Source organism: Olea europaea, chromosome 15 (assembly GCF_002742605.1).
Source record: "Olea europaea var. sylvestris chromosome 15, O_europaea_v1, whole genome shotgun sequence".
Classification (NCBI taxonomy): Eukaryota; Viridiplantae; Streptophyta; class Magnoliopsida; order Lamiales; family Oleaceae; genus Olea; species Olea europaea.
This window is the reverse complement of record NC_036251.1, coordinates 16,193,624-16,207,759: the sequence shown is the minus strand read 5'-3', so window position 1 is coordinate 16,207,759 and position 14,136 is coordinate 16,193,624.

The window sequence follows — 14,136 nt, the reverse complement described above, 5'->3', positions numbered from 1 at the left end:
AGAGAACATGTAATTTTTCATTTCTTTAGCTTAGACTTAAACACTTTTCTTACAGTAACTCGTGTGCTTGTGCCCCTTGGAGGCACGTTGTTTTCAATTTCCAATTGTAAAGTCATCGCCAATAAAAGAACACCCCTTTTTGGGACTTTGTCTCAAGAAGTTTGTCCCTTACGCAATCGTCTGATCCTTTTTAATTGTTAGCGACTAACTCACGCGAAATAATTTGGCACGCCTAGTGGGACAATGGTGTTAGGTGTTGAAAGTACAAAAGGGGAAACAATATGCCTCAGAGATCCGATAAGGAAGCAGCAAGTTAGGGAGGAATCCAGTCTGTGATCAAGCGGTATGAGGAGTAGCATGCCTCTCTAGGAACAGATGGACAGAATCAGAACAGTAACAATCGTTACGAACCAATGACGGAGTTGAGTCCTCGAACCATGCATGCATTACTTGGAGAACTCATGCAAGACGTCGTTGAACAGGTAAATCTGGAAAGATTTATGCAAAATGGGAATGTACACTATGACAACATGGCCAAACAACTAAAGACGTTGAACGAAACAATGAATAAGTTAGTAGGCCAAATATGTCAACCGGCTATACCTCTTACGAATCACTTTCAAATTAGGACAATTGTGGGACTAATCCCTCGGTCCTAAATCCAAATCAAGGGGTAGAACCGCTTTCTGGTCCCTCTACTTCAAACCAAGGGGGTACTACAGTGCCAAATCAAAACAATGGTAGTGGTATACCTAACTTGGGGGGTAATCCAAATATAAGAGATAATGTCCCGAACAATGGACAGAATATTCCACGTGTTAATGAGGGAATAGATGTTCAGGCTAATGGTAATGGCCCTAATCATGGTAATTTTGTTGCCAATCAAGGACCAAATATCAGGGCTCATGCAAATCAACCGGTTAACCAACCTATAGGAATTCCATATGACCACAACGTCATGTTGAGGAACCAGATTATGGAAATCGTACAGAATCAGATAGCTTTTGGGGTGCGTCTCGTCATTAGGTCGACGTACACAAAGCCATATCCTGATTGGGTAGACCAAGCATATCCATGGCCTAGAGGGTACAAAGTGCCAGAATTCTCACTGTTTACCGGTTTAGGAGAGGTGTAGGGCGATTCACATTGTAAAGTGGTGATGTAACCGATTACCATAAAATGAGGCTTTTCCCTAGTTCGTTAACAGGAGTAGCTTTCTCCTGATTCATCAACTTGCCAGCGAACTCTGTTCAAACATGGCAACAACTGGAACAGTTGTTTCACGCTCAGTTTTATAAAACTGAGTCTGAAGTCACTTTGGCTGATTTGGCGAATCTACGTCAAATGCCAAATGAATGGGCAGAAAGTTTTCTCCAAAGGTTCAAGATAGCAAGAAGCAAGTGTTTTGTACCTCTGCTCGAAAAAGAATTTGTCAAAATCGCTCAGGGCTGCTTGAGCTTTGACTTAAAAAAGAAGTTCTAGGACAAGGAATTTCCTGACCTTTTCCAGTTGAGTGCGAATGTGATTAGGTATGAACGACTGATAAGAGAGGAAGAACAAATGAAAAATTCTGGTAAAGGGACTTATTACAAAGACCCAAATTTTGACGTTCATACCATCGACGGCGAGTCATACGATCAGGCCGAAATATGTTTGGCCGAATTGGTCAAAGGAGATACATATACTTGTCCTATAATGGCCAAACCCAGACTATCGGGCAAAGATGAGCCCATAAAAGATAGAAACATAAAGGCTAGAACGTTCTCGTTCGACGTAACCAAAGCTGACCTTATATTTGATAAGTTATATAGGGATAAGCAGATAAAATTGAGCGATAAGCACAAATTGCCAAACCCTAAACAAATTAAGGGTAAAAAATATTGTAAGTGGCATAATGCATGGTCACATTTGACTAACAATTGCTTGGTTTTCCGTCATGTATTGCAGGATGCCATTGAATCAGGACGAATTACGTTCAATGATAAGAAAAAGATGGCAGTGGACGAAAATCCTTTCCCACAGCCACTTGGAATAAACATGGTGACATCTGGATTTAAAAACAAGTTGCCAAAATTCAAGTTGGTCGTAGATGATGGGGAAGATGATCCTAGACCACATCCCAGCGTCTTTGAACGAATCAAGGGGAAAGACCCAAAAAAGGACGAAGACGTCCTGTGTGCAAGGTGTAAAAGAGAAGTGAATGGAAATACGGAGAAACCAGGGACATGGCAGCATCCTCATCGCCCTACCTTCTTCCCAAACATTCAGCCTGGTAGAGGACGAGGTACATCATTCTATAGAGGACCGCCTTTTAAGAGGCAGTTCAGGCCAGCAGATAATGGAAGAACATTCAGACCGCAACCTCGCCAGCCAAATGTATAGCATTCATTCCAGTACAATGCAGGAAGGGCAATACCCTTCGATGAGATGACTAGGACCCAACAAAGGCATTTCCAATGAAACTACGGACGGATGATGAGGCAGCAACAGGGAATGCCACATCCTAAGGCGCCTAAACTACTCAAGGTAGCAAATCAAAATATCTTAAAAAATAGTGAAGAGACCAGTACAGATGAATCAATGAAGGAACTGCCAGAAACTTCTTCTGGGAGATCAAGGTTTGAGAAAGACAGAAGGGATGAAGAAGATCCAGATCAGCCCCTTGCTATCCAATTCAGTACGTTGCCTCCTGTAGTGGCCAATAATTACCTATTGGCCAATGAATTCAAGAATAAAGAAAAAGAAGAAGAGAGGGAGGACAACGAAGGAGAAGCTTACGTGTTGGTACGTGAAGAAGGCCAGACTTCTAGAGAGGCCTACAACGACGAGGAGGACGATGGGATGACAGACATTAAAGAAGAAATTGACCTAAGAAATCGACCTAGAAGCAGAAAGAAGAAAGAGAGGAGTGTCGCGCAATACTCTGTTTTAGCAACTACATCAAGAGGGAGTTCGCGAAGTAGACTTGTTGGGGGAACCATCTGGGCGTCCTTTCGATTTCTACGTACTGTATGGGACACCCAAAAGGAAGAAGAGAGTGCCTCGCTCTGAAAAGTATGGGTCACCTCCAAGAATAATGCCCCCTCCCACAGGTTGGGTAACTGATGAGGAAGCATTAGAAAGAAGTAGGAAAGAATTTCAGGAGATAGAGGATTAGCGTGATATACTGCACGTCGACTTATCATAGGGGGATAATTCGACAGAAAACAAGCAGGATGTAGAAATAGAGGCTGCCGAAAAGGTTATTTTCAAACGGCCAGCCATGAAATTGACTAAACACTTGAGGCCATTATATGTTAAAGCTCTAGTTAACGGCGTCCCAGTGGCAAAAGTGCTTGTCGACAATGGATCAGCTATAAACACCATTCCATCTAGGATGATGAGGAAGTTTGCAAAGACAGAGGGTGACATGATTCCTACAGAAGTCATCCTCACTAGCTTCAATGGAGGAGCAACTTCAGCTAAGGGAGTTATGCCATTGGACATAACTATAGGGACGACTACTAGGACCACTGTCTTCTTTGTAATAGATGGTCCTACTAGTTACAACGTGCTACTAGGAAGAGATTGGATACACGAAAGTCACTGTATACCCTTATCACTCCATCAATGCCTGATCTTCTGGAATGACAAAGGTGAAGCTGAGGTGGTACAGACCGATCATAGGCCTTTTGTCGCAGAAGCAAACTCGGTGGAAAAGTTCATGTACGAAGGAAACTATGGACCCGTCAGGGTAATACAAGACGGGAAGGAAACTCAGGTTATCGCGCAAAGCGAAGAACCATTCTCAGTGGACGCATTCACTGAGATGTTCAAACAGATGAGGCCAAATATAGTGGCCCTGGAAGAGCCAGTAATTGGCAAAAGAATAATTAAGGAGTCTTGAATGGACTTTAAGTTACAAAAGCAAATGGCCGACATTCAGGCCTTCAAAGCCAAACTGATGGCTTTCAATAAGGAATGCAAGGACAAGTCGAAAGAAGAGACAGCCCTAAAAGCGCTAAAGGATAAGTTGGCAGTATTCGAGTTAGAGCAAAGCATTGGCCGAGAAGTCAACAAGGTGGACTGTTTAGAAGAGGAAGTACTTACAAGGGAATTGGACGACGAAGTAATGCGGATCGCCAAACCTGGATACACTCAAGCACAAGACCCTCTGATCAAAGTAAATATTGGCAATGAGGGAGATCGCCCAACATTCATCAGCCAAATGCTCGACCAAGAGGTTAGTAACAAATTAATCGCTTTGCTAAAAGAGTACAAAGATTGTTTTGCTTGGGAATATGAACAAATGCAAGGTTTAGATAGAGACTTGGTGGAACATGGGTTACCAACTAAGCCTAACTTTAAACCTCATAAGCAGCCTCCTAGACGTTTTGCTCCTAATGTACTCCCTGAGATTAAGAAAGAGATAGAGCGATTATTGAAAGCAGGTTTTATAAGAACAGCCAGATATGTTGAATGGTTGTCGAATATTGTGCCAGTACTAAAAAAGAATGGTAAAGTAAGGGTGTGTATAGACTTTAGGAATTTAAACATAGCTATACCCAAAGATGAGTATCCAATGCCCACGGTGGATTCTTTAGTAGATTCGATTGCCGGACATGTCATGTATTCTTTCATGGATGGGTATTCAGGATACAATCAAATTTATATAGCTGAAGAAGACATACACAAAACTGCCTTTAGATGCCCTGGGTCTCTAGGATGTTTTGAATGGGTGGTTATGCCTTTCGGCCTAAAAAATGCAGGGGCAACTTATCAAAGGGCAATGAATTTAATCTTTCATGACATGATAGGCAAGTTTGTTAAGGTGTATGTAGACGACATAGTAGTCAAGTCCATTAAAGAAGAGGACCATTTCGAACAGTTAAGATGTTCGTTTGAACGAATGAAGCGATATAAGCTAAAGTTGAATCCCTTGAAGTGTGCATTTGGTGTTAATGCAGGGAACTTTCTTGGTTTCTCATTACACAAGAGAGGGATTGAACTTGATAAAAATAAAGCGAAGGCTATTTTAGAAGCCAAACCACCTAGCAACAAAAAGGAGTTGCAAAGGTTTCTAGGCCAAGTAAATTTTTTAAGACGCTTTATTTCTAACTGTGCAGGGCGAACTAAAGTCTTTTCGCTGCTATTAAAGCTGAAAAATCAGGACGAATTCATCTGGAAAGAAGAACATCAAAAGGCTTTTGAAAGCCTGAAAACATATCTATCAAGTCCACCAGTGTTGGTATCACCAATCCAAGGACGGCCAATGAAAGTATATGTATCGGCTGAAAAAGAATCAATAACTGGAATAGTCGCACAGGAAGACCAATTTGGTGAAGAAAGGGCAATTTACTACTTAAGTAGATGGTTAACGAAATGTGAATGTAATTACTCTGCTATCGAAAAATTATGTCTTGCATTTATTTCACATGTACAAAATTAAGGGCTTATTTATGGCCCGTAACCGTTTATTTAATTTCTAAAGTAAATTTAGTTAAGTATATGTTCTCGTGCCCTATTTTACACCAAAGGGTGGGCCTTTGGACACTAGTTTTATCAGAATTCGAAATACAATATATACCTCAAAAGGCAGTCAAAAATCAGGCTTTGGCTAACTTTCTAGCCGATCATCCATGCCTTGATATGCCTGAAGAGATCGAACTAGAAATCAATTCGTTCGAGTTAAAACCTTGGGTGTTGTATTTCGATGGATCAAAAACATCTAAAGGTGCAGAAGTAGGAGTAGCATTGATTAATCCATTAGGGATTTGCTACAAGTTCGCATTCACTTTAGACAGAATGTGCACCAACAATCAAGCCGAATATGAAGCCTTAATTGTAGGCCTAGAACTAATGATAGATATGGGAGTAAGAAGTGTGATCGTTAGGGGCAATTCTCAATTGGTGATCCATCAATTGATCGGCGATTTTAAATGCCAAAGTGATTCCATTATAAGTCAATACGAGATTGCCCAAGAATTACTAGAAGAATTCGATCAAGTAGAACTCCAATGCGTTAATAGGATCTATAACGACGTGGCAAATGAGTTAGCCCAAATGGCATCAGGGTACTCAAAGGTTTTGAATTGGAAGTCTACTTGTGAGTATGGAATCATATTACCCGTGACTCAAAGAAGGGCGAGAAAGATTGAACTCCACTGCATGCAAGATGGAGATGCAATGGATTGGAGAACAGAGATTAAAGGGTTCCTTAAAGAACCTAATGGAGGGATTAGTAGGAAAATGAAGCTGTGTTTGCTGAACTTTACACTAATAGATGAAGAGTTGTTTAAGAAACGCTCTGATGGTGTATTATTAAAGTGTGTAAGTTTGCAAGAAGCCAAGACGATCATGGCTGAAGTGCACGAAGGGATATGTGGAGCTCATCAAGCTGGCCAAAGGATGAGATGGTTAATTATTAGGAGTGGATAGTTTTGGCCAAAAATGGGAGAACTATGCGTTCAGTATGCAAAGAGTTTCTTAGCATGCCAAAAGCATGGTCCAATACAAAGGGCGCCAGCACGAGAGATGGCACCTATTATTAAACCTTGGCCGTGCAAAGGTTGGGCGATAGACCTGATAGGGAAGATTTATTCCCCATCGTCCAAGCAACATACTTTTGTTATAGTTGCAACCGACTATTTCACCAAATGGGTAGAAGCAGTACCTTTGAAAGAGATCACCCAGAAAAATGTTATAGAGTTTATCCGTGATCACATTATTTATAGGTTTGAAATTCCACAAACGATAATGGTAGATCACGGAACATCTTTGAATGGGGATCAAGTGAACAAGTTTTTGAGCGAATTTGGGGTTAAATTAGTAAACTCCACACCATACTACGCTCAATCCAACGGACAAGCGGAATCTTCTAATAAGATTCTAAAAAATATCATCAGAAAGATGATAGATGAAAATGCCAGAAATTGGCACGAATGTCTGAACAAGGCTTTATGGGCTTATAGGACATCACCTCGGTCAAGTACCAAGGTTACTCCTTTCCAACTTGTTTATGGACATGAGGCCGTTTTGCCTATGGAAATCAACGTGCAATCGATCAGAGTGTGCTTACAGCATAAGTTAAATGATGATGAGTATGCCGAATCACTAGTTCAAAATTTATTGGGGTTAGACGAATTAAAGTTGGATGTCTTAGATAGATTATAAGTGCAAAAACAAAGAATGGCAAAGTTTTATAATAAAAAAGTCATAGCCAAGTCGTTCAGCCTGGGTGAACTAGTTTGGAAGACGATACTCCCTTTGGATAGCAAAGATCCAAAGTACGGGAAGTGGTCGCCCAATTGGGAAGGACCGTACAAAATAAACAGTGTGTTGCCCAATGGAGCATATCACTTGGAAGATTTAGACGGCACCAAGCACGTGAGATTCATTAACGGTAAATATTTGAAAAAATATGTTCCTTCTTTATGGGAATGTGAACAGATAAAATCATAATTAGATATGTTGAACGATTAAAGGATAACAAGGTCAGAGCGAAATACGTTCAAGTGAAGTCCTTTATTATCAAACGTTCATTACGAGAATACAAAAATACAAATAATGGACGCTCTATGAAATACAATTAAAAGTAAGCTAATCTCCCGGTTGATTACTGAGTAAGCCTCACGCCGCCTTCCTAAATGCATCGCTGCAATGGTGGGATCGCCGAGTAAGAGGGTGTACTGGCCTCACCACCTTCCTAAATGCATCGCTGCAATGGTGGGATCGCCGAGTAAGAGGGTGTACTGGCCTCACCACCTTCCTAAATGCATCGCTGTAATGGCGAGCAAAAAGGCTGAGAAGTACTCTCAGCAAGCAGGCTGAGAAGTACTCTCAGCAAGCAAAGTGGCCCACAAGCAGTCCAAAAATTGCGAGTAAGCCTCACGCCGCCTTCCTAAATGCATCGCTGCAATGGTGGGATCGCCGAGTAAGAGGGTGTACTGGCCTCACCACCTTCCTAAATGCATCGCTGCAATGGCGAGCAAAAAGGCTGAGAAGCACTCTCAGCATGCAGGCTGAGAAGCACTCTCAGCAAGCAAAGTGGCCCACAAGCAGCCCAAAAATTGCCTTCTATCATCGACTCCTTGTAAAGGACAAAGAGACGATGGGAAGAATTTTGATGGTAAAAACTTCGCTGCTAGCCAGAAAATATTTCCTATACCTCCCACACCAAAGGTGACATCAAGGTAAATAGTAAAATGGGCGGACTAAACAGTCCATTTTTGGGTCGGATTGATTGTCAGAATGCCAAGCAATGGCAGCAAATTAGTTTCGAATAAGAAAATGAAGATGAAGACGAAAGATGAAAATGCGAAGCATTTATAGGGGGTGGAGATGAAAAGACAGAATATGAGCAGCCACATTTCTGCCCAATAAACGGAATTAAATAGCCCAAAGTCTTGGAAAAGTGGTAGAAATATCAAAAGAGAATGGACAAGATTTTTAGCACAAAATAGTTAAATGCTTAAGGAATTGGCGACTAAAAAAAAACAAACGTCAAATAAATGCACAAGAAGTTAATGTTCATTAATGATGAACAAAGTTACAAAAGGAAAAATCAAATTACAAAAGAAAAAAGACATCATATGTCTTAATTACAGTCTACCCCATATTGAACGAATTCATTCCCTAAGTCTTTCCCAATCCTCGTTCTGCCGAGAGGAAGTGATGTTCAATTCAGCCGCGAGATCATCATCAACTTCCAACTTCTTGTACTGCTCAACCAAGAACTTAGTTCGCTCAATTCCCTGGGAGGCATTGCGCTTTTTAGCAGCCATTCTCGCTCTGCAGTCGTCCATTTTGGCTTGAAGTTCCTTTATCTGAGCAGCTAAATTAACCATCAAAGAGTCTTCAACCATGACTTCGGAAGAGATTTCTTTCAACTCGTCCTCAGCCTTGTTAATCTCCATACGCAAAGACTCTTTCTCAGCTACGGCTCAAAGATATTGAATACGTTTGGCCTTTAGTTCAGCATTCTTGGCCAGCAAAGAAAGGACCTCGGAATGGATAACCTTCAACGTCGCTTTAAAATCGGCAGAAAGATTGAGCGACGGAAGCGTCAGTGCTTGCTCCAACTTCGCACTGAAGTGCTCAAGTTTATCCTTGTGTCTGGCGGCACTAGCCCTTCCAATATCCATGTCCATGAAGGATACGTACTCAAGTATCGACTCCTTGAGGAACTTCAAATCTTCCTCTGAAGAAGCAGTAGGATGATCAGATGGAGCAGGGTGAGACGTCTGGACTTGCCCCTAGGAAGCGAATAAGTCTTGGATAGAACGCACAATTTTGTCAGCATCCTGTAAAGAAAATTGCCAATATTAAAGGTCCTCACTGCAACGAACAAGATGGAAATAGAAGTGAAGCAAAGACTACCTCATCAACAATCGTAGAAGATGGCATGTCCTCAGCCAAGCTTGCCACCAACGACTCCTCCATTCGTGAGGACTTCCCCTTGTCTGAGCGAGAAGATGTTGCCACAACGGGCGGACTCATAGGAGTATCTGCAAAACTCAAGAGCAACAAATCAGAAACCAACAGCACAAGCAAAGGTAAGACATCAAAAAACTGAATTACCTTCTGCTTCGATGTTTGGGAGGTTGACGCTCTGGGAAGAAGGTGGCTCATCCATGGGTTGTGATGAGGACTCTGGGACTGAAGATGTCTCTTTAAGCGTAGCCCCCTCATCAACCGGTTTGGATGAAGTAGCCTCAGCAGAGGATGATGGAGTAGGAGCTGTCGATGCCAAAGCCTTTGAAGGAGAGGTTGAGCTTTTCTGAGAAGTCCAAAAGATCATCAGCACACAGAAAAGTTTCAAGTATGGAAAAGTATACTTGTAAGTAAACCAATTTAATTACCTTCCTCCTGACGATAAGAGGGGCATCATCATCATCATCAACATCATCCTCCAGAATGGGAGATGCTGAGGCCGGCCGTTTGTGGCTTGGAGCACTCTTGACTGTAGTAGGCTTGGCAGGGAGAGAAGAAGATGGACGAGCAGACTGTTTAGTGCGACGAGAAGGAGAAGGACTCCGAACGGACAAAGGAGTGACCAAAACAGGAGGAGGAGGAGGAGAAATGCTCGGTTGGTCTAATGAATGAAAGGCACGATTGACATCAGTCACAAATAATCTGCGCTTCACCGACGGCCAGAGTTGTTCAAAAAGAGGGTGAATGGCGTGGCTAGAATTGAAAGGGGCTAATAAAAAATAGCTGGTTAAAAGAAGATTACGAGCATCTATAGCCTCTGCCTTCCCCTTAGTAATGGTATAAAAATGGTCAACTAAGTTCCTTGAATAGCAAGGAGGAACAGGCCAAGTTTGGCCAAAACCAAGCTGACGAGCAAAAAATTGGGGAGCATAAATCTCTACCCTCGCTTTAGCATTGGTCCCAGTTAGAATATCATGAAATAGCTCCCTCCCGATTAAAAACTGGATCCAAATGAGCAGGGAGGTGCTCGCGCTATCTATAGTGGAAGGGGGATGTACATAGTTTGGAGTCAAAAAAGGAGGAAAAGGAAAAAAGGAATGGATTGAATCCAAAGAATAAAAAAAATGAAAAAATGTCCCTTCTAGACATATTTACAGGAGCTAAGGGCTCCATGGCTAGTCCATAACAGCTAGCAGAGGAGCGAGAGATGGATGGAGCACCAAGCGATGGAAAATAGGATCTCAACCACAGTTGAGTGAACCAAAGAAGTCCACTGCCACTGGGAGATGCACCATTCTTCAATTGAGCTTGAAGAGAGGTCATTCCTCTATAAAGGGCAGCCAAAAACAAAGAACATAAATTCAAAGGCCTGCCACGCGCCAATTCGTGTGCTATAGGTAAATAACTCAGGGAGGGCTTTATGCTTGGCACGCACAAAATATATTTACAAAGCCAAACTAAAAGGAAGGTCATTCGCTCAGTATGGGAAGGCTCAGCGCTCGAATGATTGTGAAGGGTCTGCAGGCTTGAATAAGAATCGGTGTAGTTTTTACCAAACTTTGGGGCGCCAACAGAAACTAAGATACCAGGAAAAATGGTATCGCCCAAAGGTGGTAGATTCACTAGGGCTCCAACATCCCTTAAGGTAATAGACATGGGGCCAAGAGGGAAAATAAATGTGTTATACTCAGGAGACCAAAAACTCAAAGCAATTGAAAAAAATGCTGAATCAAAAGTAGGGGGGCGAATAGAGATTTCTAACAAATCAAAAATCCTAGCGCTATCAAAAAGTGCCTTAGTAGGACCATGACCCACAAGGCGAGCATGCCACCTACGAAAAGCTACATCAGATTTAGGCCAAGTGCGAATACCTCTTTCGCAAAGTGGCCCCAGCGGTAGAGAGTTTAGAAAAGGAGGGCCATGAGTGCAAGGAAACAGCTGACTCACCGCCGCCTGTTCAACTGCCTCTGCATTGTTGAAGAAAGGACCCAAGTAGAACTCATTACGTTCGACATCAGCGGGCGCGAGAAAACTTGAAGTTATGTATGGGTAACTCAGAAGTCTCTGAAAGTCATCAAAACTAAAGGAATTGCTAGCTTGAGATTGTGAAGCAGGCATTTGAGAAGGAACGAAGCTTTCAGGGTTACGTAGCAGGGAAACAAAAGATGAACAGTGAATTGTGAGAGAGATGCAAAAAATTTGAGGCGTGATTTGATGGTGCAGTGAAATGGCGTGTTTGGGGTTTATAAGGGTTTGCAAAACGACGCACCTTTTCAAGTTATAGAAGAAAACAATGATTGAAATTCTTGAGAATTTCGAATATTGCTGGAAACACAAAGTGAATATGGCAAAATTTAATAATTATTATTAATTCTGCCATATTGGGGGTTAATTGTTGACACATAAAAATTCAGCCCAAATCGAACAGCCCAAGGAATGAAGCCCAATTGAAGGATCCCCAAATCAGATAGCCTAAAGAACGAAGCCTAATCGAACAAATTAAGATGAAGGCCCAAATATGGAGGCCCAAGAACGTGGTAACGCCATCGCCCAAGTTCGCAAGTCGCCCAGAACCTGAGCGAATAGAGTGTCATACAGTCGCCCAGAGCTGTTACTCTATTCTCGCCCAAACCTTCAAGTCACCCAAGGTCTTAACAAACATAATGATGTAATTATACGACGATTTCAAATTATGAAAATCTTTAAGCAATATATAAGCCTTGTTTGAGTCCCATTCTTCTAGAAATATATATTTTTCAACAGTAAATATATATTTGTACACGCAAATTCAAAACTTTTCCTTATTTTTTAATCACACATTTCTCATCAATACACTATTCAAAAATTCATTCTTTCTCCCAAAATGGGGCTCAAACAAGAGCATATATATACACACACAAAGAAAAAGAATTATTTTCATTAATGTTACGTCGCTTGAAAATTTTTTTGTAACTTAATTAAATTGATAGCCTTAATTGTTACACCTCACTCAATTACAGCCAAAGTCAATGAATTATATAGTCAAAATTAAAGTCAAATAAGGATTTAAGTTGGAGGAATGATTTTCATAGGGTTTAAATTTAAAATTGCTAGTACTTAAGAGGGCCCGAATGATATAAAAATAAATTTTGGGATTTAGCTTCAAGTATGATAAATAAGAAGACTAAATGTTAAATTATATAAAGGTTGGGGACTTGTATTGTAATTATAATTATGGGGTGAAATTTGAAATACCTTAATTTAATACTTAAAAAAAAGGGAAAAAAACAGAAAAAAGGAAACTGTAGGTGGTTATGCCCAAAACCAATCCATTCCCATTGTATTTATATTTATTTGTAATCCAAATCCATTAGACAAAAAGACACACACAAAACACGGATAGAGAGAGAAAACAAACCAGAGAGAAAAGGAAGAGAAAAGAGAAAGGAAAAAGAAGAAAAAAAAAGGAGAAGAGGAAGGCAAAAAAAAAAAAAAAAAAGGAAAGTTCGCCTATATTGTTAGAAAATAAATGATCTACATTATTAGACTTGAATTCCTCAATTTTGAAAGGTAAGTAAAAAATTACTTATTGTCAAGTTATATTTGATTTTATAGTTGTTAAATTGTTAGATTAAATTCTTTTTTTTAAGGAGTTAAGTGTAATAAACTATGAAATTGAGAAAGATGAAAGAAAAACTAGTTTTAGCGATTAAAGAGACCTTATAAATCACTTAAACGTAAAATGATTAAGTTTGGGCATTACCTATTTAATTATTGAAATTTCTTAAAATAATTAATTGTTGATTTAAAAATTATATCATATTTCAGGCGGCGATATTGATATCGAGACAGCTTACCAACCGAGTTAATTTTGCGAACAAAGTTTTGTGAGTGGAAAAATATAAATATTTTTAAAGAATTTATAAATTAAGTTTATTGTTAAAGTATGTGCAATTATATGCGATTATGTGTTCGAATTACATAGTTATAATGGAAATATCTTTTATTATGATATATGTGGGATTTCAAAGATTATATACGTTACATTGTGAATTGGAATATAGGATATGATTTTGAGATCGACCACAAAAATACCCGTGATTATATATTTCTTTTAATTTATTGAGGGGCCTTGGTCGTATTCTATACTACACCAAGGGGTCTGGGACCGGGGATGAAGGGGTCTCGACCTTGTACATATAGTTCACTAAGGGACCTTGGTAGTGTTCTAGAATTGATTATGAGAAGTCTTTGAGACCGACTTTCGTTCACGGAGGGAGCCAAAGGACGTGACGAAAGTTTTTAGCCCGAGGGGCGGATTATATATTTCAGTCAGAAGGTACATTTTTGTGGATTTTTCAGCATGTTTGAAGTGATGAGTTATGTCATAATTTTAAGATGATATTTTATGATCTTATGTGAATATTTCATTTTTTGGCTTTAATTACATGATGTTATCTTATGAATTATCAAATGATATGAATTTCATTTTCGATAGAAATGTAAAATTGAAAAAGTATATTTATTTTCGAACTTCTCCACTCACTGAGCTATCAACTCATATATTTTCTCGTAATTTTTCCTACAGGTAGCAATTGATTCATTTTAACTGAAAGAGCATAATGATTTCGAAATGAGAGCCACACGACATATTGAGTATTATAATTCATATTGATGAAACACAAAATAAATAATTTGGACCCATCGCATTATGTTTTACATAAGCATTTGATTTTGTTGCATTTT